We start from the raw sequence: 25,583 nt of genomic DNA, 5'->3' as shown, positions 1-25,583 counted from the left end.
TTTGTTATGTGGCCAACCTTACCCCATTTAAAACACTACAAGTCCTCGCACTTATTTTGTCCGTCTCGCCAGTTTACTGTTTCATTTGTACTCTTACTTATCATACTTATTACAGACTGCTTGTGCCTGTATATCTGTTGCTCTCTTGTTTCCTTGATTAATCTAATAAGGTTGCTCGTGGGGTATTGGATTCATTAACATCATTCAGAGTTCTATCGCTAAGCGACCTTCGCTCATACTCAGACTTTAGTGTATCTTGGATCATCATCTAATCTAAATTCTACGTAATCTACTACCTTGCTCTTGTAGCTTATGTCCAAACACTCGAACAGACTCACCTTTTTCTTGATTCATATTTCGTAATTGTGCCATGATTGTGCTTGGCCTTTCTCGTTTACCATATTCCTCTGTCAGCATACGTGTTACAAACTGAAAATCTACAGTTTCACGCAATGCCTCAATGAAACGTTTTGCTTTTCCTGCTGTTCTTAGTCTCAAAATGTCTGATTTCTGTGCGTCCGTCCAACCAGATATTCTAACAACTTCATTTAATACATCTACAAAACTTTCGACATCCTCGTCGAGCTTACAGTGAAAAAAGATATCGTGCACGTTAAGTGTGTAGTGCCTTACGAACCTACTTGAGTGAGTGGATCTGACACAGCTTCCACATTATCATCATCCCTTCTGGTAGTAGTAGTGTCTAGTGCCTTACGAACCTGCTTGAGTGGGTGGATCTGACACAGCTTCCACATTATCATCAGCCCCTCAGGTAAGAGTAGTGTCTAGTGCCTCATGAACCTACTTGAGTGGGTGTATCTGGTACAGCTTCTACATTATCATCAGCCCTTCTGGTAGTAGTGGTGTCTATGCTAGCAGTAGCCATAGTTACTTATTTAATTTTATTTTCTACTTACCCCACTTAAAGAACCTTAAGCTAACTTCTCTACCTCGACTTCTTTCTTTATTTTACCCAACCTGTTGTTATTTACTCCAAAATTATCCTCCAAGACTTCACCAATCACGTAACGGTGAGGAGGCAGGCCAATGTTTGAATTAGCTTAGCTGTTGGAACTTCGACTGATAGTACATGTTGTTACACGACTTATTTATTTTTAAGTGAGGATGTAGTGGGTGAGTGGAGCACACAGATACTAACTCGAGACTAACTGCCCTCCTCTAGTCTTACACTGCTAAATTAGGCACGGGTAGCGCACATAGCCCACCTTTAGCTTTGCGTGAAATTCAAACCAAACCACGTCGATAGAACAGCAGAATTAGTTGTCATAAAATGGTTAATAAAGAGAAATTATTGTTAATCAAGAGCTTGAAACCATTGATGTTGAATATAAGTACAGTTGGGATTTCAAAGGTATTAAAGATATACCGCTGATGTATTTTCAAGGTAGTTGATGGGGGGAATAATCTTCCAAAACTGATATTTCTCAAATACAGTTGACGAACTAACCGATAGATTGGACCAGATATTTGTTTTTAGTATTTTAAACGATTTATCTACTGAATAATTAAGAAAGATAAATTAATAGCGGAAACACTAAATATTTTAAAATCCTGTATGGATATAGGTTGACGTACCATAGCGAGTAGAAGACAACTAAAATATAATTTATAGATACATAACATTGAGTAAGAAACTGTCCAATGACTTTGTACTTAGTTATCGAATATCCAGTAAGTTATCTCAGTAAGCAAACCACTTGACCATTGTACAAGGTATCCAGGGTTCAATACCAACCTTACTAGTAAGTGATGTAGGGGTGAAGTTTGTAGAGCACTTGCATAATGTACGACAGATAATATGGCATAAAATGAAATTACCACACCAAGAAGCTTTATTCCAATTAGAGGACAAGACTTTATTTTATTAACACACATACTAAAACATATAAAATCATAAATTCATTTGAAAAATGAAACTTGAATAAAATTCTGTTCTTCTTCAGACAGAACAGTGTAAAAATAATACATATAGTGTCTTCTTCACAGAGAATTATTGAATAATCAAGTATGTGTTGATAAACCAGGGAGCTACGGACGAAAAGAAAAGACAGAAATACATCACTTCTAATTGTACTACAGTTGGTCAGCTACAGAAATGATACACGTAAAGCAATGTTTCTAATATTGTATTTTTATATTGCACTGATTTCTGAGTTGAGTGGCAATGAAGATATGGTGAATAATGGGAGATTTTTTAATTTTATATTATTGGACTAAGTGAGAAATAGAAACCAGTATAAATAAAGAGAGCCAGCAAAATCATAATAAACAAATTTTATCATGAACCACAGCAGTGTTTCATAAAATGGATCACAACAAAACCGTATAGAATGTGACGACGAAAAACACCTTAAATAGTAAATATTCAATTCAGTTCAAACACTTTAAACCCTTTGTTGTTTATTACTAAGACTATACCTACATAAAAAGTTGTAAAAAAGAAAAGCAGTACAAAACGACCCATTTAAAAATGTTGTATATAAGGTGAAAGAAGAATTATCAGTCAAGTTACAAATGGCTGACTAGTATGCCACGTAGATTTTGTGCTCAATGTAAAGTTTATATTAAAGTTGGTGATAAAGCCCTTCATTGCTCTGGTGAGTGTCAAAAATGGTATCATTTAAGATGTAAGAACTTAACTGAACAGGATTTGGAATATTTAAATGAAATTGGGAAAAGTTATGAATGTGATTTTTGTATGAGAAAAAGAAAGTTAAGCCTAAATAGTGAAACTCCATTAAGAAGGACTGTGTCCATTTCGTTAGAGGGGGAGACAGTTAATCTTGTTGAGAATAGTGAGCTTGATTTAAATATGGGGGGAGGCAGATATGAAGTGGCTTAAGACAAAAGTTACTGAAATTTTGTCAAGACTTGATGACTTTCACTTAATTAAAGTAAAGGTCGAAGAATTAGTGACTTCCTTTCAATATTATTCAGAGAAGGTAGAAACTATGAGTGAGGATATCACAACTTTGAGAGCTGAAGTTAAGGAGTGTAAACAGGAAAATAAAACATTAAAGCATGAAAATGAAGAATTGTGGAAGGAGATGGCAAGTTTTCGGAGGAAGATGTGTGAAGCGGAACAATATTCTTATAACTATAATGTTTTGATTGGAGGTATTCCAGAGAAGCCTGATGAGAATTTGCAAGAAGTTGTTGGGAAGATTACAACTACTTTTGGGGTTGACTGTGCTCCTACAGATATTGACACTGTTCATCGTATAGGAAAGAAAACAACTGAAAATAAGAGTCCGAGACAGATTGTTGTTAAGTTTTGTCGTAAGCAAATTAAATTTGATCTGCTTAAACTTAAGAAAACTAAATTTCGCTCTCTTAATACTAATGATATTAAGGTCTGTAATGAATCTTATCCAGTTTATGTTAACGAACATCTCTCCCCATATTATCGTGATATTTTCATGCAAGCAAAACGAAAACAGAAAGATCTTGGCTATAAATTTCTTTGGGTATCGAATGGTAATATTCTTATTAGGAAATCAGAAACTACTCAGCCCATTGTTTTACGTTGCTTGATTGATCTTAATAATTTATAAATACTGCAATGGCTGATGATTTTGATGATATTGTTGGTGTTACACCAACTTTGTCTTCTTTCTGATTTACCAAATGTTTTTCTGTTGGTCATTTAAATTTAATACATGTTAATATTCGAAGTCTTACTCAAAATTTTGACCAATTTCTTGGTTTTACAATCAAGCGTTGTTAAATTTCATATAATAGCTTTTCTGAAACTTGGTTTGTTGAGGATGGATTTGTTTCCTTTTCGATTCCAGGTTACTCCTTTTATTCTTCATCTTCTGGTCTAAATAAGGCTAGTGGAGTGGCAGTTTTGTTAAATTTGAGATACTGACTATGATAAAAGAAGTGCAGTACATTAAGTCTGATGCTTTAATTTTATTTTGTATGATTCAAAATAAGAAATTTAATCTCTTTGTTGTTTATCGAACTCCTAGATTGCCTGTATTGAAATTTATTGATGAGCTTTCATTAGAATTGAATTTATACAAATATGATATTAATATACTTGTTGGTGATTTTAATATAGATGTTTTGGCATTTGATGATGTTTGTTATAAAAATGCATATTTTAAGTTTTTGTCTGAGAACAATCTTCGTATTATTATTTCTTCTCCTACACGGATAACCAATGTTACTAATTCTTGTATTGATCATTTTTAATTAGTGGAAATACTATTAAAAATTGTTATTCTTATATTGTTGAGAGTTTTTTGACCGATCATTTTCCAATTGTTTTATGTATAGACATTTTATCGGATCTAGAACATGTCTCAAATGTTCAAAAGATTAAGTTTAATGAATTGAGTTCTTGTTTGAATTTTTCAGATTGGTCCTGTGTTATGAATTGTTCTGATGTTAATGTTGCTTATGATAATTTTGCTGAAGTGTTAACTGATTGTATTCAAAGTTGTACTACTACTGTTTCTGTGTCACGAAAGTTTAGAAAAATTAAGCCATGGATTACCAGTGAATTGGTTTTGTTAATGATTAAAAGAGATAAGTTAAAAAGAAAGTACATCAATTTCCTGATGATATTTATCTAAAGATTAGATTTAAGTGTTTAAGGAATTATGTTGTTAGCTTGACCCGTAAGACCAAATGGACTTATTATCATAACCTGTTTAAGAATGCTAAAACTATTAAACAGAATTGGAATATTGTTAACTCTATTATTGATGTTAAAAAAAAAAAAAGAAATTTTGTAATTTTGGTACTACTGATTTATCTGATTTGAATTAATTTTTTTGTTAATGTTGCTAAATCTACTTGCTCCAATCCTAAATTTTGTTCTCAGGGCATGCCTCCTGCTCCTTCTTCTTCTTGTTACCTATATCCTGTTACTGTATCTGAAACTATGAATAATATTTTCTCCTTATCAAATTCAGCTTCTAATGGTGTAGATGGTGTTTCGGTTAAGATTTTGAAAGCTAATGCTAATCTTTTGCACCAATTTTGACTTTTTTAATTAATTTATCTTTTACTCAAGGGAAGTTTCCTAATGCTTTAAAGTTATCATTGGTCATTCCTATTTATAAATCTGGTAATATTTCTGATTTTACGAATTATAGACCTATTTCCTTATTAATACATTTCTCTAAACTATTTGAAAAATCTATGAAGATTAGAATTTTATCATTTCTTGATAGACATTCAGTTTTGTCTCCTTCTCAATTTGGCTTTCGGCCTGGGCTTGGAACGGAGGTTGCTGTTGCTAAACTTGTGGGAAGTATTACAGAAGCTTTAGATTCTGATCTTCATCCAATTGCTGTTTTTCTTGACTTAGCCAAAGCTTTTGATTCTGTTAATCATAAAATATTGTTAAATAAATTATCTTATTATGGTTTTAGAGGCATTGTTTTTGATTGGTTTTTTCTTACTTTCACAATAGAAAGCAATCAGTTTGTATCCATAATAATTATAGTGATTGGCTTACAATTAATGTTGAGTACCACAAGGTTCTGTTCTGGGCCCTTTATTATTTCTCATTTATATAAATGATATTCTTTACCAACAGTTTTTTGGAGATATCCAAGCCTATGCCGATGATATTGCTGTTGTTTATAGTAAGCCAAATCTAATTAATGAAGCCATTATTTCTAGTGATCTTAATAAAATTAAAATTGGCTTTTCTGTAATGACTTATCCTTAAATATATCTAAATCTTTTCTTCTTCAGTTTAACCTTTATGGTGTCATTCCAGCTTTTCCTTCTATTTTTTATCATTCTAGTGATTGTTATACTTACCCTAATTGTAAGTGTCCCAAATTGACTCAAGTTTCCTCTGTTAAATATTTAGGAATTATTTTAGATCGAAAATTAAATTGGCAATTTCATATTAATTCTTTAGTTAATAAATTAAAATATAGTTCTATGCTAATTTTTGAACTTAGTCATTGTGCTCCTTATCATATTTTGTTAAGTGTATATTATGCTCTCTTTCAATCTTTCTTACAATATTGTATTTCAATTTGGGGTGGCACATATAAGACTTTTTTAATTCCTATTCACAAGTTGCAAAAAAGTGTTTTCTCTCTTATTTTTACTCATAGGCTTGATACCGATTTCAGTAAATTTAACTCCCCTCTTTCATATGATAAACTTTATTTATATTTTTTAGCTTTATCTACATTGCATGTTTCTTTTAATAGGCCTTTTAAAGTCACTTCATATTTTACACGACTTCAATCTTTTTTTCCAATTAATGTACCCACACCACGTAAAACAGTTACACTTCATCAATATCTTTATTTGGCACCTCGTATTCATAATTTTATTCCTTATAGTATAAGATCTTCTATTAATCGTGTTAATCAAAAGAAATACTTAAAACAATGGATCTTAAATACTGATGATAATATTCTGGGAACTTTATATTGATTTTGTAAGTTTTGATTTTACATTATTATGTGTTTAACCATCACAGGACGAGTTAACTCTTTGTTGATGGTTTTATATTGATATTTGATTTTTGTGTCTAATTTATTGCTTAATAAATTTATTATTATTATTATATTATTATAACAGATAAATATATTTATATGTAACATGTAGATATTAAATGCTTTCTACATTATACACTTGGTCACCTCTAGTGGCACAGTGGTACATCTATGAATTTATAACGCTAGACACCGAGTTTCGATACCCATGGTCCCCATGTAATTTTGTGTTTAATTCCAAACAGTCGGTGTTTTTTAAGAAGCCAGCCCCTATATTATACATGAAGAGAAGTAGTAAATAAATCAATACACATGATATCAACTTTTATTACACACATCGTAGAATAATTACTTTAAAAGACAAGAAGAAATATTTATTGTGACATTTTAGTCTCATGTTTTATTTGAAAGACTGCTATTGTACTTATAAAATGTTATACTCACGTAGTGGAGGTTGTGTCTTGTATATAGTTTTCCTTTACTATACATACATAATGTCGTTACACGGCAGCTATTAATGTTCACTATATTCTCAAACAAATCTCCATCTGCAGTTTAACATTTTATATTTCAAACAAATGCGATCAAATAGTCAATAGTGCAGTAAATAATCACGAACAGTATCAACTAGGTATTAGTTATGTTTATTATCATTACAATGTATAAAGTTTGCTACCTTACCCAATAATCCTTTGCCCATAATCCAGTATACAAAATAAGATAAATAAAAACTGAGAATTTACAAATCTGCAAATAGATGCCACGAAAGGATTAGGAAACAAAGTTCATTTTGAACACACCAAATATAATTAAAGGTAAAAGCATGGAACCAAAATAAGGGTTTCTAGTTTCAGTAAATAATGTTTACAGCATCTCCAATCCGGTTTCCTTGTTTTGTTTACAATCTATATTTGCATATTTTTAAATTCCCATTTTCATATTTATTTTGTCTTAACAAGTACAGCAAGAAATATAGTTTATTTGTCACAAAAGACAGTAGTTTTTACTGGAGAGTTCTGTTTGAAGTTCTTGTGAAGATCACCAGTAAGATTGGTTATATTGAGATACTCTTTAGACTCAGTTTGTTACTATTGTGTTCCAGACAGTAAATATCACGTTGTTCAGTCACCTTGATAATGTAAAACTTGTCCAAAGTGACTATCACTACCAATATGTTTATTTATTTGTGGATGTTCAGCCGTCCCTAATTTTGAAGTTAATACACTACAAATGAGGCAGCTTGTCAACATCATCCTCTGGTAACTCTTGGACAACTCTTTACCATGGAATATAAAGATAAAAAGTCATAATATAATGCTTAGGGACAACAAGGGACTTGTGCAAAGCACCAAATAAATATAAATTAAACTCTACTTAAAAAGTAGCTTTTGTAAGATAAATTTTAATTTTAAAGATAAACATATGTATATATACACTTTTTGTAAATGTAACCAAGGAAACCGGAACTAGATCGTTTTTGTTAATTTCAGTCAGAATTAATTATATTAATTACCAGTAATAATGTTAACGTAATAGATAAAAATCAAGATTGAGATGAACAAAGTGAATTATAAAGAAAACCAGCAACTCTGAGTGATGAAATAACCATTGTAAGTACTTGAGGAAGACAGAAAAAACGAAGAAGTTTTTTTCTAGACTGACTCAAGTTAACCGCTATTAAAGAGTTTGAATATTGACCTTGTAACTGGTATAGTAGAGGACGTTGTTTGACTGACATTAGAAAGTGAACAACCGTCAGACAATTATCTTTTCACGAATCACTGAAAAAAACCTAACGGAAATGCAGTTTCCTCCATGGGAAGAAGTCAAAACATCAGAGAAATGCCCTGCAAGAATGTTCTTTTGAAACGTGAATATGTCCAGCATGGCCAGGTGGCTGGGGCGGGCGACTTGTAATCTGAGGGTTGCGGGTTCGAGTCTCCGTCGAACCAAACATGGTTGTCCTTTCAGCCGTGGGAGCGTTATAATGTGATGGTCAATCCCACTATTTATTGGTAAAAGAGTAGCCCAAGAGTTGGCGGTGGGTGGTGATGACCAGCTGCCTTCCCTCTAGTTTTACACTGCTTAATTAGGGACAGCTAGCGCAGATAGCCCTCATGTAGCTTTGCGCGAAATTCAAAACAAACCAAACCACGTCAATTTAACTGTAACACGCACTATGCCTGCAACTGTATTTTTCCATATTCAGATATAAAGAAACGAAAGAACAACTTCAACAATGTTTTATCATTTAAAGCGTTAAACGAAAACAACAACTAATTGACATAATTTTTATTTAAGAGAAAAATTATTTCACTTTCCTTACTGGCTTCACACACTACTGGGAACTATAGAATAACTTCAGGCTCTTTGCATGAGAGCGTATGTGCGTGTTTTCTTACAGCAAAGCCACATCGGGCTATCTGCTGAGCCCACCGAGAGGAATCGAGCCCCTGATTGCATGAGGGAAATTTACATATTTTCAATGTACAATATTGTTGTACATTATTGGTTCATATAGATTTGAGTTATAGAAAACATGTGAAACACTGAGCGACATATTCTAATTTATTGTGGTTTCAAAGAAAAAATCTTATGTTTGGTTAAGTAATAAAAACTGAATCGTGTTCTGTTAGGAACTTGTTATCATTCATGTGGAAGTGCTGTTACAGCTAAAATATTCTTATTTAACAGACGATATTCCAATTTATGGTTGTTTAGAACCAAATTCTAATTGGTTAACGTTGACAATGTTTTAATATCTTAATAAAACATATTTAGCATTCTTTCAAATTGTATATGAAAAATGTCTGTAAAATTATTTAACAAATATTGTGTAAAACCTAATCATATGCCACATAAGACAAAGAAACTTCCTTCTGTCAAGAACAAACAAACAAAAAACATGAAAAAGGTCAAAATGATTTGTGGAGGAAACTGGAAGAGATGTTTTATTTTACAATATTTCATTTAAAGGTGAGGACAGAAGTTTAGTTAAAATAATTTATTTGCTATTCATTAAATTTGAATGTTATTTAATAATAATAATAATAAATTTATTAAGCAATAAATTAGACACAAAAAATCAAATATCAATATAAAACCATCAACAAAGAGTTAACTCGTCCTGTGATGGTTAAACACATAATAATGTAAAATCAAAACTTACAAAATCAATATAAAGTTCCCAGAATAATATCATCAGTATTTAAGATCCATTGTTTTAAGTATTTCTTTTGATTAACACGATTAATAGAAGATCTTATACTATAAGGAATAAAATTATGAATACGAGGTGCCAAATAAAGATATTGATGAAGTGTAACTGTTTTACGTGGTGTGGGTACATTAATTGGAAAAAAAGATTGAAGTCGTGTAAAATATGAAGTGACTTTAAAAGGCCTATTAAAAGAAACATGCAATGTAGATAAAGCTAAAAAATATAAATAAAGTTTATCATATGAAAGAGGGAGTTAAATTTACTGAAATCGGTATCAAGCCTATGAGTAAAAATAAGAGAGAAAACACTTTTTTTGCAACTTGTGAATAGGAATTAAAAAAGTCTTATATGTGCCACCCCAAATTGAAATACAATATTGTAAGAAAGATTGAAAGAGAGCATAATATACACTTAACAAAATATGATAAGGAGCACAATGACAAAGTTCAAAAATTAGCATAGAACTATATTTTAATTTATTAACTAAAGAATTAATATGAAATTGCCAATTTAATTTTCGATCTAAAATAATTCCTAAATATTTAACAGAGGAAACTTGAGTCAATTTGGGACACTTACAATTAGGGTAAGTATAACAATCACTAGAATGATAAAAAATAGAAGGAAAAGCTGGAATGACACCATAAAGGTTAAACTGAAGAAGAAAAGATTTAGATATATTTAAGGATAAGTCATTACAGAAAAGCCAATTTTTAATTTTATTAAGATCACTAGAAATAATGGCTTCATTAATTAGATTTGGCTTACTATAAACAACAGCAATATCATCAGCATAGGCTTGGATATCTCCAAAAAACTGTTGGTAAAGAATATCATTTATATAAATGAGAAATAATAAAGGGCCCAGAACAGAACCTTGTGGTACTCCAACGTTAATTGTAAGCCAGTCACTATAATTATTATGGATACAAACCGATTGCTTTCTATTGTGAAAGTAAGAAAAAACCAATAAAAAACAATGCCTCTAAAACCATAATAAGATAATTTATTTAACAATATTTTATGATTAACAGAATCAAAAGCTTTGGCTAAGTCAAGAAAAACAGCAATTGGATGAAGATCAGAATCCAAAGCTTCTGTAATACTTCCCACAAGTTTAGCAACAGCAACCTCCGTTCCAAGCCCAGGCCGAAAGCCAAATTGAGAAGGAGACAAAACTGAATGTCTATCAAGAAATGATAAAATTCTAATCTTCATAGATTTTTCAAATAGTTTAGAGAAATGTATTAATAAGGAAATAGGTCTATAATTCGTAAAATCAGAAATATTACCAGATTTATAAATAGGAATGACCAATGATAACTTTAAAGCATTAGGAAACTTCCCTTGAGTAAAAGATAAATTAATTAAAAAAGTCGAAATTGGTGCAAAAAGATTAGCATTAGCTTTCAAAATCTTAACCGAAACACCATCTACACCATTAGAAGCTGAATTTGATAAGGAGAAAATATTATTCATAGTTTCTGATACAGTAACAGGATATAGGTAACAAGAAGAAGAAGGAGCAGGAGGCATGCCCTGAGAACAAAATTTAGGATTGGAGCAAGTAGATTTAGCAACATTAACAAAAAATAATTCAAATCAGATAAATCAGTAGTACCAAAATTACAAAATTTCTTTTTTTTTTTTTAACATCAATAATAGAGTTAACAATATTCCAATTCTGTTTAATAGTTTTAGCATTCTTAAACAGGTTATGATAATAAGTCCATTTAGTCTTACGGGTCAAGCTAACAACATAATTCCTTAAACACTTAAATCTAATCTTTAGATAAATATCATCAGGAAATTGATGTACTTTCTTTTTAACTTATCTCTTTTAATCATTAACAAAACCAATTCACTGGTAATCCATGGCTTAATTTTTCTAAACTTTTGTGACACAGAAACAGTAGTAGTACAACTTTGAATACAATCAGTTAACACTTCAGCAAAATTATCATAAGCAACATTAACATCAGAACAATTCATAACACAGGACCAATCTGAAAAATTCAAACAAGAACTCAATTCATTAAACTTAATCTTTTGAACATTTGAGACATGTTCTAGATCCGATAAAATGTCTATACATAAAACAATTGGAAAATGATCGGTCAAAAACTCTCAACAATATAAGAATAACAATTTTTAACAGTATTTCCACTAATTAAAAAATGATCAATACAAGAATTAGTAACATTGGTTATCCGTGTAGGAGAAGAAATAATAATACGAAGATTGTTCTCAGACAAAACTTAAAATATGCATTTTATAACAAACATCATCAAATGCCAAAACATCTATATTAAAATCACCAACAAGTATATTAATATCATATTTGTATAAATTCAATTCTAATGAAAGCTCATCAATAAATTTCAATACAGGCAATCTAGGAGATCGATAAACAACAAAGAGATTAAATTTCTTATTTTGAATCATACAAAATAAAATTAAAGCATCAGACTTAATGTACTGTACTTCTTTTATCATAGTCAGTATCTCAAATTTAACAAAACTGCCACTCCACTAGCCTTATTTAGACCAGAAGATGAAGAATAAAAGGAGTAACCTGGAATCGAAAAGGAAACAAATCCATCCTCAACAAACCAAGTTTCAGAAAAAGCTATTATATGAAATTTAACAACGCTTGATTGTAAAAAAAACAAGAAATTGGTCAAAATTTTGAGTAAGACTTCGAATATTAACATGTATTAAATTTAAATGACCAACAGAAAAAACATTTGGTAAATCAGAAAGAGAAGACAAAGTTGGTGTAACACCAACAATATCATCAAAATCATCAGCCATTGCAGTATTTATAAATTATTAAGATCAATCAAGCAACGTAAAACAATGGGCTGAGTAGTTTCTGATTTCTAATAAGAATATTACCATTCGATACCCAAAGAAATTTATAGCCAAGATCTTTCTGTTTTCGTTTTGCTTGCATGAAAATATCACGATAATATGGGGAGAGATGTTCGTTAACATAAACTGGATAAGATTCATTACAGACCTTAATATCATTAGTATTAAGAGAGCGAAATTTAGTTTTCTTAAGTTTAAGCAGATCAAATTTAATTTGCTTACGACAAAACTTAACAACAATCTGTCTCGGACTCTTATTTTCAGTTGTTTTCTTTCCTATACGATGAACAGTGTCAATATCTGTAGGAGCACAGTCAACCCCAAAAGTAGTTGTAATCTTCTCAACAACTTCTTGCAAATTCTCATTAGGCTTCTCTGGAATACCTCCAATCAAAACATTATAGTTATAAGAATATTGTTCCGCTTCACACATCTTCCTCCGAAAACTTGCCATCTCCTTCCACAATTCTTCATTTTCATGCTTTAATGTTTTATTTTCCTGTTTACACTCCTTAACTTCAGCTCTCAAAGTTGTGATATCCTCACTCATAGTTTCTACCTTCTCTGAATAATATTGAAAGGAAGTCACTAATTCTTCGACCTTTACTTTAATTAAGTGAAAGTCATCAAGTCTTGACAAAATTTCTGTAACTTTTGTCTTAAGCCACTTCATATCTGCCTCCCCATATTTAAATCAAGATCACTATTCTCAACAAGATTCACTGTCTCCCCTCTAACGAAATGGACACAGTCCTTCTTAATGGAGTTTCACTATTTAGGCTTAACTTTCTTTTCTCATACAAAAATCACATTCATAACTTTTCCCAATTTCATTTAAATATTCCAAATCCTGTTCAGTTAAGTTCTTACATCTTAAATGATACCATTTTTGACACTCACCAGAGCAATGAAGGGCTTTATCACCAACTTTAATATAAACTTTACATTGAGCACAAAATCTACGTGGCATACTAGTCAGCCATTTAAGCAAAACAAATGGCTTTTTATGGTTTTACAAAAGGGATTTATTTGCACGTAACATTTGAAATTAAAATATATTAATAAGTTTTACTTTTCGCAAAATTGTAAAAATTATATTTAAAAGTTTGAAATAACGACAACTCTCTTAAACATGGACTTCAGTTTAAAATAAAATGCATTAGTAGGTATTTAATTCGTTGTTTTAGGCCAATCTATCTTTTCTATTGCTAGAGGTCTTGTACTTTCCCAAAAATGTTTTCTTCAATTGTAAAATAAAACTTTATTTAGTACTTGTAGAAGAAAGTTCGTTAATTCTAAACTAGTTTTGTAGATACATATAAAATAATATTACACTGTCTTCACAAAAGGTATAGCACATAAGTGGAGAAAGATAATGCTGATTATTTTATTCCTATAAGTGAACACTACACTCTTTGTTCCTCGGTGGTTTAACTAAAAGTTTACGGACCTACATTATCAAATTACACTGCTAAATTAGGGGCGGCTAGTGCAGATAGCCCTCATGTAACTTTGCGCGAAATTCAAAACAAACAATTACAGTGAAATATATCGAAACAGTTTAACTGTTTATTCGCTAACTGAGAAAGTTGTTAATACATATAGAGAACTCGATGAAATAAACATCGGAATTCCTCAGGATATCGTCTGCGGTTTGTGATTTGGTTTTATTTATCTCTTCCGTTTTTTTGTTTCTCTTTAATATTTGGTTGGATTTATACAAAGTTTCGTCTAAAGTATGATGTTATAGTTTGCGTTTAGTGGTGTGAGTCCGTAGATATACCGCTGGGGTATCACTGACTGGTTAATACATCAGAAACCTTTTGACGTATTAACTATATTGCTAGTGTTTGACGAGAGGCCTCTTCAACGCCTGAGATGACATATGTGATGTGACTAACATATTCTCCTTTGCTTTCAGTTATGCGTTCTTATAATTACCATAACATGAAAAGTATCTAAATGTTAATATACTAACTGGAAATAACCAGTCTCAGGATATAAGAAATTCTATGAACTGACTTCCCAGTTTTGTTAAAGTGAAATAAGTTTTCCAGAATTTAAAATTCATTTTTCATATAAAAGTTTGTTCTATTGTTACTATGTCCACTACTATTTAAACATTGATGTCTAGAGATAAAGGTTGCCAAACAGCGTGCTAGCAAGTGTTTGTGTGTACGTGTTTATTATATATTTGTATATCAGTTCCAAGAAAACACTATTTTATTTTCACAAAACTATTATAAATGTCTGCCATTTTTAAAACAAAATGTATAAGTTATTAAACTTTCTATATAAAACCTTATATTTTTATAAATATTTTAATTCCACTAAACGTTTATTTTGTCGTGTTTTGAACTTTAAGGTAACAGGGTATCTGTTACCATAATGATGATACAAGTTGAAATATTCTGCAGTAACATAAAATTAATTACTAAATCACTCGCGGTTCTCAACTGCCTGTGATTTGTATGATTAGTCAGTAACAATAAGGTTATACAAACAATGTATTTTATTGCTTGATTCACTAAAATCCTATTTATCAGAAACAACTAAAATGGTAACTGTAAGATTCCCTACGTAGACAAAACTTCCCATCACTTATTAATACATACCTTGAAACACATGAAAGTTTCTAACAGAACTGTAGTTAATATTCTAACTACACTTAACTTTCCTATATATTCTACAATTAAACGTCATCATCATATCCCATTTCTTAATAAAATTTTTTTAGTAATAACTTATGGATGTAATGATAACAAACTGATAATAAAAGAAAGTATATATATTATAAATGAAAGTTGAAACCTCAGTAGATATTCAAACCCACTCCCACATACATTTGTTTCTTTGTAAATTGAAAGTTTTATAACTTCCTAAACACTGTATGTTTATATTAATATGTATAACACTGTTCATTGTATTATTATATTAATATTTATACTAAAGATTGTTTAATTAATTAATTTTATTGATTTTTGTTGAAGATGAAATATGTGTAGTTCAAAACATTCATTACAGATGTTTACATATATTGCTAAGGCTCTACTATTCCTTGTCAGTTTTGTTTCTATGTTCTGATTGCTGGCAAAAAGTATTTCCATATAAGATTAAAATAAGCAAAAATAACACACACATCACAGTGTTAAGTAACAATGAAAACTTCCTTATTATTTAAACCAACAAGTTCCATTTTATATACTGGAGACAAATTCTCAGCTCATACTAATCCAGTACAGATGATAATCAGATGGTGCAAGGACTGGAAAATAAGGAGGATGTGGAAGTTTCTCCCAGTCTATCTCTTCAATCTTTATAAATGTGATCCTTGCTGTATGGGGCCATGCATTATCCTGGTGTAACACAATACATATACGACTGACCAAAGCAGGCCTCTTTCTTTTCAGTGCAACATTCAAATGCTCTAACTGTTGACAACAGAAGTCTGATGTAATCTTTAGATTGAGTGGCAGCAACTCAAAGTGGATCACACCAAAGATATCCTACCAAATGCTTAACAAGGCTTTCCAAAGGTGGAGGTCCATTATGGGCTGTGCTTTAGCCAGTTTACCTACACTGAGCCATTGTCTGAGACACTTAACATTTTTATAACATGTACATTTTTCATCTCCAGTTACTAAACTGTCCAAAAAAAAGCAAGGTATGTTCATGGAGAGAAGTGCAAATGTCCACTCTTGCTCCAAGGTTGGCTACTGTCAAATCATGTGGAACCCATTTTCCAAGTTTTGACACCGTTCCAAGCTGTTACAGATGATGGTGAACTGTCAAATGGTTTGAATTGAGCTTCTATTCTAGTTCTTCAACTGTTACAGCACAATCTTCATAAGTTGCTGCCAGCAGCAAGTCACCATTAAACTCAACAGGATGACTTGAACATGGACCATCACTTTAGTCACCCGATATGAACTTCTGAAACCACCTTCGACATTTTCTTTCATTGAGAGACTCCACACCATAAACACCTTGAATGTTTCCATGTAGTTTCTGCTGCACTATTGATTTTTTAAACTCATAAAGTATTATATGCCTAATGTGCTCCTCAGACACATCCATCTTCATGAAGGTTTATTTGATTAATGCTCTGAAAAAGTAGAGTTAAATTAATTTCTTTTATTTGTCTGAAGAATTTTATACATGTCCTACTACATAATCTCAGTCATTAAAGCATCCTACAGAGACAGAAATGATGATGCACTTTCTGCATTAAATTTTCGGACAGTACTTATGAGATGACCTGATACAAATGCAGTTAAAAAGAGCCTTAATAACAAACTGTGTGATAAGTAAATTTTTATTGTTGAGTTATAAAAACTGACATGACTATCATGATACCTGTATCAGTCAGTAGACATGTGGGATCTGAAGATGTAATTTCAACAGTTTATTGTTTTAAACTTCCTTTTTTAACTACTGTTTTATCAAACAACATTTAAATCAACATAAATCATTGACGTTTACAAAACAAATTACATGTCAATGTGACAAACCTCATTACCCAATTATTGCAAGGATATACAATTAAACAAGCCCAAACTAAGAATGAACAATAAAAGTAGCAATCAGCTTTTTTATAAATAATATAAAAATGATATGTATACTAAATAATTGCTTTTTTAAATTATTAAGTGATAGTAAACTCTGAAGTTAATTTGTAACATTATGTTTGTTTATATACATTTTGAACAATGTTCTAGTGCTTGTTCATTCTAGCAGACAATATTACAGTCATTTATTTGTTCAAAAAAGTTTCTGTATATCTCACAAAACTAACAATATTTATACCAAAGGATATCACATCACCTCAAACAAACAGGAAAGTATAATCAGAAGTACAGTATATAAAAACTTTTTATACACTTACTATTATTCTAGTCTAACCTTCTCCATAAATAATCCAGAGTAAGACAGCTATCTGAACTCCTCTTCTTAGATGAAATCAGCCTGAAAGGCTCAATTACTTTCTGGTATATTTTGTGTTATAAACTGTATATGATACATCATTTGTTAACATACATGAGTCTTTCATAAATAAAGTGTACAGTTTTAGGCATTATATATGCAAAAACGGCTTGTTTGGGTTGCGAAAATATCTTACGTAGAAGGTCGAAAGGTTGTTCGCTCTTCTACATAAAATATTTTCTCAACCCAAATGAGCCGTTTTTGCATATATATTTCTCAACAAGTGGGTTTTCTCAACATCACAGAGTTTTAAGCATTATAGTAGCTAACTCAGTTTATTTTAATCAATACCAGCAATATTTAACTCTGTAATGCAATTAAAGGTAAACCACAAAAAAGTAAAGATTACCAGAACATTAAGTTATCAAATATGAAGACACAATGAGTGATGCATTTCCAGGGAAGAGTAATACATTAAAAACATTCCAAGATACACTGTATTCTGACACATATAAAACATATGATGTTATTATCCACAGAAAATTATATAAGGTACATTTTTTAATTTTTTGCTGAATCTTACAACATTTATTCTACTTTTTCATGTAAAACTTATTAGCTTATAACTTTTTATATATATATATATATATATTACTGACCTTTGACCTTACAATAAGGTTGTTTCCACTGTTCTAAGGCTAAAATATAGTTGATCCACAAGATGACAGACCACAGACAGTTTCAGATAACTTGTTCATGAGTAGAGAAAGAAATGGAAGGGATTTTCAACTGGGTGTCCTACAGACAAACAAGAAAAAAAAGAGAGATTTCAATATGGTTAAGTATTATCTTTTTACAAGAAGCTATAGTTAACTCAGTCATCCATGGACAAATTATCCAGTTTATCTTTTAAAAGAATCCTGAGAATCTCACAAGTTGTTATACAAAACTTCAGAACTAGTTTTTTACATTCTGTGTTCTACCATTCAAAAACTCAAATAAAACAAAAGGATAATTTAAATGAATATTGTGAAATCTGTCAGACTGAATATCAGGTCAAACTACATTTCTAGTACTTTCATCTTGCTAAGAAATACACAGATATACAAGTTTTCTTTGTTTTGTATTATCCAGGATCCCTTTTACCCTCTATTACCACAGATAAGATATATATATGTATACATATGTAACAGAGAATTTTAATTACAAAATTTTAAATGTTTATCATTAACTGTTATTTTTTATATAAATCACCTTACTAGTAATAAGGACAGTCTTTGAAATCACTTGATCATAACTCATACGATCTACTTGTAAGAATTCTGTAGCCAATTTAATTCATTTTGTTATTAAAGTTACTATCAGTGTAGTTACAGGTAAATTAAACAATGAAAGTAATATAACACAAAGTGTTGAGTAGTTTAACGGATTATAAGTTTCCAACTTAGTTAAACATCCAAAGTGTTGACTATGTTACAGTGCAGTAATTTTTAATACACAAATCAGTGCATATTGTACAACCACAGCTGATATAAAATAGTATATAACTGACTTTTAATAAGTGCAACTATTTTTCTTGTGTTCTAGAGGACCAGTATTTTGTATATAATACAATCACATTCAATTCTAATACATTACACATGTATATACATTATTACTATTTACAAATAAGTCTTTAAGTTTCAGATACTTTTCTTAAAACACAGAACAGTTACAATGAATTATGATAATATTATGTTATAGTTCTACTGTAATTACTTGTACTATCTATTTTTTTTAATTCTTCCTGTACACTAAACTATGTAATCAGTGTTAGCTGAAAATAAGTACCAAGTGTGTTGAATTGATTAATCTAAAATCTATTTCTGAATGAATTTAATAAAGTTATTTATTGATATATTTTTATGATGTATTCAGTGTATTTTACACTGTGTTTGATTAACAGGCACATAAAACTGTCTTACTTTCATATCTATATAGTATCAATGGAATAAAACCTAATCATTTAAAAAACCTGATTACAGTTTTCACAAAAATTTTACTCATTATTCATATCACATTACAATTAATAGTTAGTATAAATATCCACTGACAATACTGTTCACAAAAAGTTATCATTTGACAGCCCTACAGATACAACTATGGTATAGAGATATTGGGATGTTTGAATACTTGTTTAAATAATTGTTAATGTTACATAATACATTACTTTTCATTTTCTTATGTAAATAAAGACTATACACACATGTGGGTTCATTGCATAACTATAAAGCTTACCTAAAATAAAAATTAGAATGAATAATTTCAAATATTAAAGAAACTAAAGAATGATACAACTGTAATTATACAAACATAAAACTGTTTATAAGAACATATTTACAACTCAGAAATTAACACTGTCAGAAGTCAACATATTCTGCAAAGTTGTGTGTAAAATTCATAATTAATTATTACACATCTCAACTGGCAAGAAGTTATGGCAATGTTAACCCAATGTGATATTGTTTTTCTTACCATCCTGGACAGCTTTGTAGCATTTAAGCAAGCAATAATGATTGTAATAAACTCTTTATAATACTAGATCTTTTGTGTACAAAATTTATACACTTACTTGTAGAGTACCAAGAAAGGTATCATCAAACTCCTTGTACACTTCCCAGATGATATCACCTTGGGTAACATAGAGGCCTACAGCACTGACTGCCTATTGAAAAGCATACCAAACATTTTCTGTACCATCTTTCACTTCCACGCCTTCAAGAGAGCACATTCTAACCAGTGATGTACAGCTGATGACTAAAAAATAAAAAAATAACGTATACAGTTACAAATACAATATCTTATTTTGAAAACTGCCTCATTAATATTTAAACTACTTAAAATGTATCCTCCGTTACGGTTAACACAATTATTATATCTGCGTCTAACTCTTGAACGAAATAAAACATGACGTCATACACTTGTATGATGTCACATAGCTCATTGGTACCATGCTTATCTTATTAAACTACAACAAATCTAACCTAACATAACAATTACCAATTGTTACGAATATAATTATACTTCATATAAACATACATTGAAATTGAAACAACTGATACTGCATCTAATTGCATCACAAAGTTTCAAATTTGGAACAGTTTCAGCTATGACGTCATGCTTCATTTTGTTTCATTTTCTTCGAGATTTAGCCGCTTATCCAGATCTGGCTTTTAAAAGACACTTGTCATCACTACCCAGGGTTTTACCGATGGTTCATACGAAAATTACTAAGCTATCTATACGATCTTGAGAAGGTGCTATATCTACAAGCAACCAGTGACACCACTGTTGATGTTTGTTTGTTTTTTTGGAATTTCGCACAAAGCTACTCGAGGGCTATCTGTGCTAGCCGTCCCTAATTTAGGAGTGCAAGACTAGACGGAAGGCAGCTAGTCATCACCACCCACCGCCAACTCTTGCGCTACTCTTTTACCAACGAAAAGTGGGATTGATCGTTACATTATAACGCCCCCACGGCTGAAAGGGCGAGCATGTTTGGCGCGACGTGGATGCGAACCCGCGACCCTCAGATTACGAGTCGCACGCCTTAACACGCTTGCCCATGCTGGGCCTTATTTCATTACAACAATTTAGTCAAGAGTATTGTTACACTTCCAACCAATGTGAAGAAAGACAACAATAAAATGGAACCATAATATTACTGAATATTTGTACATAGTAACTATAGAGACGAGATATTAAATTAAGCGGCCGAACTTTGAGAAGAAAGAACAAAATGTGACAGCAAATAATTACTCACCTCGCATTCCACGGGTATTTCGACTAGTCCAATTTGTAGGTATAAAGTTTTGTTTAAATATTTTAATTGTATATTCACATAAGGTCATTTTATAAAAATGAATTAAGTTCTTTAAATGAGAAGAAAAAAAGTCAGATAACTAGAAAGAAATATTCACTTTACTCTGCAACCTGTGAGAGGCGAGGCAGTTACTGTAAACTAACTACTGTTTTAAAAAGCGTTGTACTAAAAAAAATAGGAAAAGGCACTATTTTCCAAGAGAAAAATATTCTTTTACGGTAATTAATGGAGAGGAAAACTGCTCTGATTGTGATAACACAAATACTATTTTGATCTATTAAGTATGGTACCGTTTATTTAAAAATCAACAGATTTTTTAACTGCATTCCTCAAAAGTATATTTTATAAATATACTTAAATAATATACTTATTACATCAATAAAGATATAATCAAACGTTCAGATTTAGTACCAGTGAAAGTCGAGTTCTTGCAACAAAGACAGTACTTCAAAATTCTGTTCTTTGATAAACAAATGTTTGTCGTACGTATCGTAGTTATTTTATAATTGTCTGAATTTAGAATACCAAAGTGGGAATTTTTTTTTATAGATTTTTGTTTGTGCCAATAAATAGGTAGTGACACAATGTATTTATTATTTCGGACACATAGATACAGATATGCACTCCATGTGCTTAAAATAAATAGTAAGATCAGAAAATATCACCAAATTAATTCTTGATATTGGATTTACCAAAAATATACATCTTCAATATTACACTGCTGACCAAAATCTTTATGCAGTGACATATATGGAAGCGTCATAAACCACGAGACAGTCTTCTTCCTAATTTTGCTAACCTATATCAAAAGGAAAGGCCGAACTTACACCCTGAACTGCCCTCGAGGCAAAATGTAATTTTGATTTGGGGCACTTAACTGTGCGATTACGCATTGGGAATGCATTGTTCATGCTTTCTAGACAAGAGTGTAGATTTCATAGTTTGAAGGAGCTTGATCAATGTTCTCAAATGTCGTAGACACACGTTTCCAAACTATAGGTTTAATATATTTCTGCTATTTTATCAAATTTAGTTTTTGTATTACTCAAGAGTGTTACACGCAAAGTAAAAGTTGCTTTGTAGGTAAATCTTTTTATCACAGAAATCAAGACAACAGATAGTACACAATACATATCTTTTTTAGTTCAATTTAACTGTCAGCACTAATACTTATAACGTATAATGAGAGTTTACAAAATGCCAAAGACATACATTCCTCTTTATGTTTTCATGGTAAGTTGTTTTACGTCAGTCTTTTATGAACTTTGTTTAAATTTCTGGTGGTTCAATTAATTAAATACAGAAATAGTTACGAAAAGTTATTTAATGATTGAGAAAATAAAACATGAGTTTTTTAACTCAATGAACACGGAAAAACTGCTTTGTGCATAACCATGTGTGGAAGCGCCGTAAATCACGAGAAGATCTTCTCCCCAATTTTAGTTAACCTATATCAAATAGAAAGGCCGAACTTTGATCCTAAAATGCCCTCGAGGCAAAATGTAATTTTCACTTGGGGTACTTAACTGTGCTTTTTGGCATCGGGAATGCATTGTTTATGCTTTCTAGACAAGAGTGGAGATTTAATAGTTGAAAGGAGCTTGATCGATGTTCTCAGATGTCCTAGACACACGCTTCCAAAACTATAACTTTAATATATTTCTGCTCTTTTACCATTGTTAGTTTCTTTTGTTATTCAAGAGTGTTACATGTAATATAAAAAATAATTTGCAGGTAAATATTTTTATCACAGAAATGAAGAGTACAGGTACTACATAATGCTCATCTTTGTTCAATTTAACTGTCAGCACTAATACTTATAACGCATACTGAGAATTTTCAAGATGCTAGAGACATACACAAGACGTATCGATACAGTCTTGGTGAAGTTGTGCTTCCTGTGGTTTCTAAGACAAAATTTTTGGGACTCCTCTTTGACCGTAAGCTGACCTTTATACTACACATCAAGAAGCTACGAGTAAAATGTACAAGAGCACTGAACATTCTCTGCATCCTCCTTCCACCACCAGGCCCGGCATGGCGTGCGACTCGTAATCCGAGGGTCGCGGGTTCGCGCCCGCGTCGCGCTAAACATGCTCGCCCTCCCAGCCGTGGGGGGTGTATAATGTGACGGTCAATCCCACTATTCGTTGGTAAAAGAGTAGCCCAAGAGTTGGCGGTGGGTGGTGATGACTAGCTGCCTTCCCTCTAGTCTTACACTGCTAAATTAGGGACGGCTAGCACAGATAGCCCTCGAGTAGCTTTGTGCGAAATTCCAAAACAAACAAACAAAACAATCCTTCCATCATTTGGGGAGCAGATAGATGTTCTATGCTAAAGATATATCGTGCTCTTATTCGATCGAACCTACATTTTGGGTCTCTGCTTTGTGACTCTGACAGAACTTTGGTATTAGAGATGCTGTGCCTCGTTTATTTTCAGGGACTTTAGTTCTTCTCCAGTCCAGAGCTTATACACAGAGTCTCATGAACCTCCTCTACACCTCCGCCGTACATACATTAACATGTTCGTATATAGGTTCAGACAATTAATTTCTTAATTGGGGTTACCAGTATATTCATTAACTAAAAAGAAGGTGTTAGGATTTATCACTGTTTTTATTATAAATTTTACGTGTTCTTTTTATTTTTAAAGGAAAATAGGCTTACGTCCGACAGAACCAACACACCCCATTACCAGAATCTGTCATATACATGAGTTTTTATCTTTAGTGGATGATGAATATGTTGTTATGTATGGTGTTGTTAGCCAATTAAAAACGTCAGTAAAGAGGTCACAATGATATTCTATAACTAAACGGATAATGTTTTTCCTTAGTTCTTTATTTTTCAGAGATCAATCTATTCAAAACTTGCTTCAGTTACGATGGTAACACAAATTTATGTTTTTGGAACGAGTTCGATACAGGATTTGAACCTATACTTCATATCACAGTATGAGATCATGTGAGGGTTTGTTGGTCTTGGTCTTCGACGTGCAGTAATGCAATACAGGAAAACAAAGCCCACTTTTTAAAGTTACATTCGACCAAATTAAGAGTAGGTTTAAAAATATATAACCTTTGGGAATGGCATCTCTACGAATATTCAAGGAAACTTTAGGTAATGTCTTCTTGGTTTAACTCGTAAACAAACGATTTTGTAGCTATTATTTGTTTCTGTCTTTATTGAAGTAATTTTTCGAATTAAAGTATTTGATTTTATGGTTTAAAGATTGAAATCAAATATACTTTTAATTCTTCCTGCTTATGTTACAAGTGAAAAATGTAAAAATAAGACAGTAAATGACACGTGTGATATTTTTTCCTTTAATATTAATTATAAGGTAAATATAGCAGTAAGCAGTATGTTTCTTCATTCAACTATACAACATTACCTAACCCAGTTGCCCTCAGTTATAGCTGCTATTGTAGGAGACCCAGAATGGCCAGGTGGGTTAAGGCGTGCGACTCGTTATCTGACGGTCGCGGGTTCGCATCCCCATCGCACCAAACATGCTCGCCTTTTCAGTCGTGGAGGTGTTATAAGTGACGATCAATCCCACTATGCGTTTGTACAAGAATAGCCTAAGAGTCGGCAGTGGGTGGTGATGACTAGCTGCCTTCCTTCTTGTCTCACACTGTTAAATTAGGGACAGCTAGCACAAATGACCCTCGAGGAGCTTTGCGCGAAATTCAAAACAAACAAACAAACAATACAATCTAAAAACGTGTTGATTTAACAAGTGCAAAGTCTTGGCTAAAATCATGAGAATAATGTTTGAGATCACAGGACTTCAGTCTTTCCTAAATCTTTTCAAGAAAAACTATTTCTTTTGTTCTATCTTTCTGGGATAATTCTCTGGGTTACCATACAAGTGTTACATCAATACCTAATTATCATTTAATTACAAAACAAACGAAATTGAACAAAATAAACGCAACTCAAATGTAGATTTCCATAATTTCATGGATCGCTAAATATTAACACTGATATATTTCTGTAAACATTACAAGATATCACCTCAGCAATTTACAGTACCTTAGATATCATATAGGGACAAGCATGGCCTGATGGTTAGGGCACTCGACAACTCCCAACCTTTAGGTCGCTGGTTCGAATTGTATTGTTGAACATGCTCGTCGTTTTACTGGCCAAGAGTTGCTAATCTGTTATGTTGAGTTCAATTTCTACTCTGTCATTCC

General features: G+C 31.6%; 1 long non-coding RNA gene across 3 annotated transcripts; it reads right to left on the bottom strand.

Annotated features, from left to right (window-relative positions):
- Positions 1-1,852: 1,852 nt before the first annotated feature.
- On the bottom strand, positions 1,853-20,460 carry LOC143243397 (uncharacterized). Of its 3 annotated transcripts, XR_013024462.1 has the most exons (4): positions 20,129-20,460; positions 18,177-18,315; positions 17,480-17,601; positions 14,297-16,699 (listed from the first exon to the last, which is right to left on the bottom strand). It is a non-coding gene; the product is annotated as an uncharacterized LOC143243397 (long non-coding RNA). The 3 variants fall into 3 exon arrangements; XR_013024463.1 differs by lacking the exons at positions 14,297-16,699; positions 17,480-17,601 and adding an exon at positions 1,853-2,049; XR_013024464.1 differs by lacking the exon at positions 17,480-17,601.
- Positions 20,461-25,583: the final 5,123 nt, after the last annotated feature.

The sequence above is a fragment of the Tachypleus tridentatus genome, unplaced genomic scaffold, assembly GCF_004210375.1.
Source record: "Tachypleus tridentatus isolate NWPU-2018 unplaced genomic scaffold, ASM421037v1 Hic_cluster_2, whole genome shotgun sequence".
Classification (NCBI taxonomy): domain Eukaryota; kingdom Metazoa; phylum Arthropoda; class Merostomata; order Xiphosura; family Limulidae; genus Tachypleus; species Tachypleus tridentatus.
Note: the sequence above shows the minus strand (reverse complement) of the source record. Positions and strands in the feature narration are given on the sequence as shown.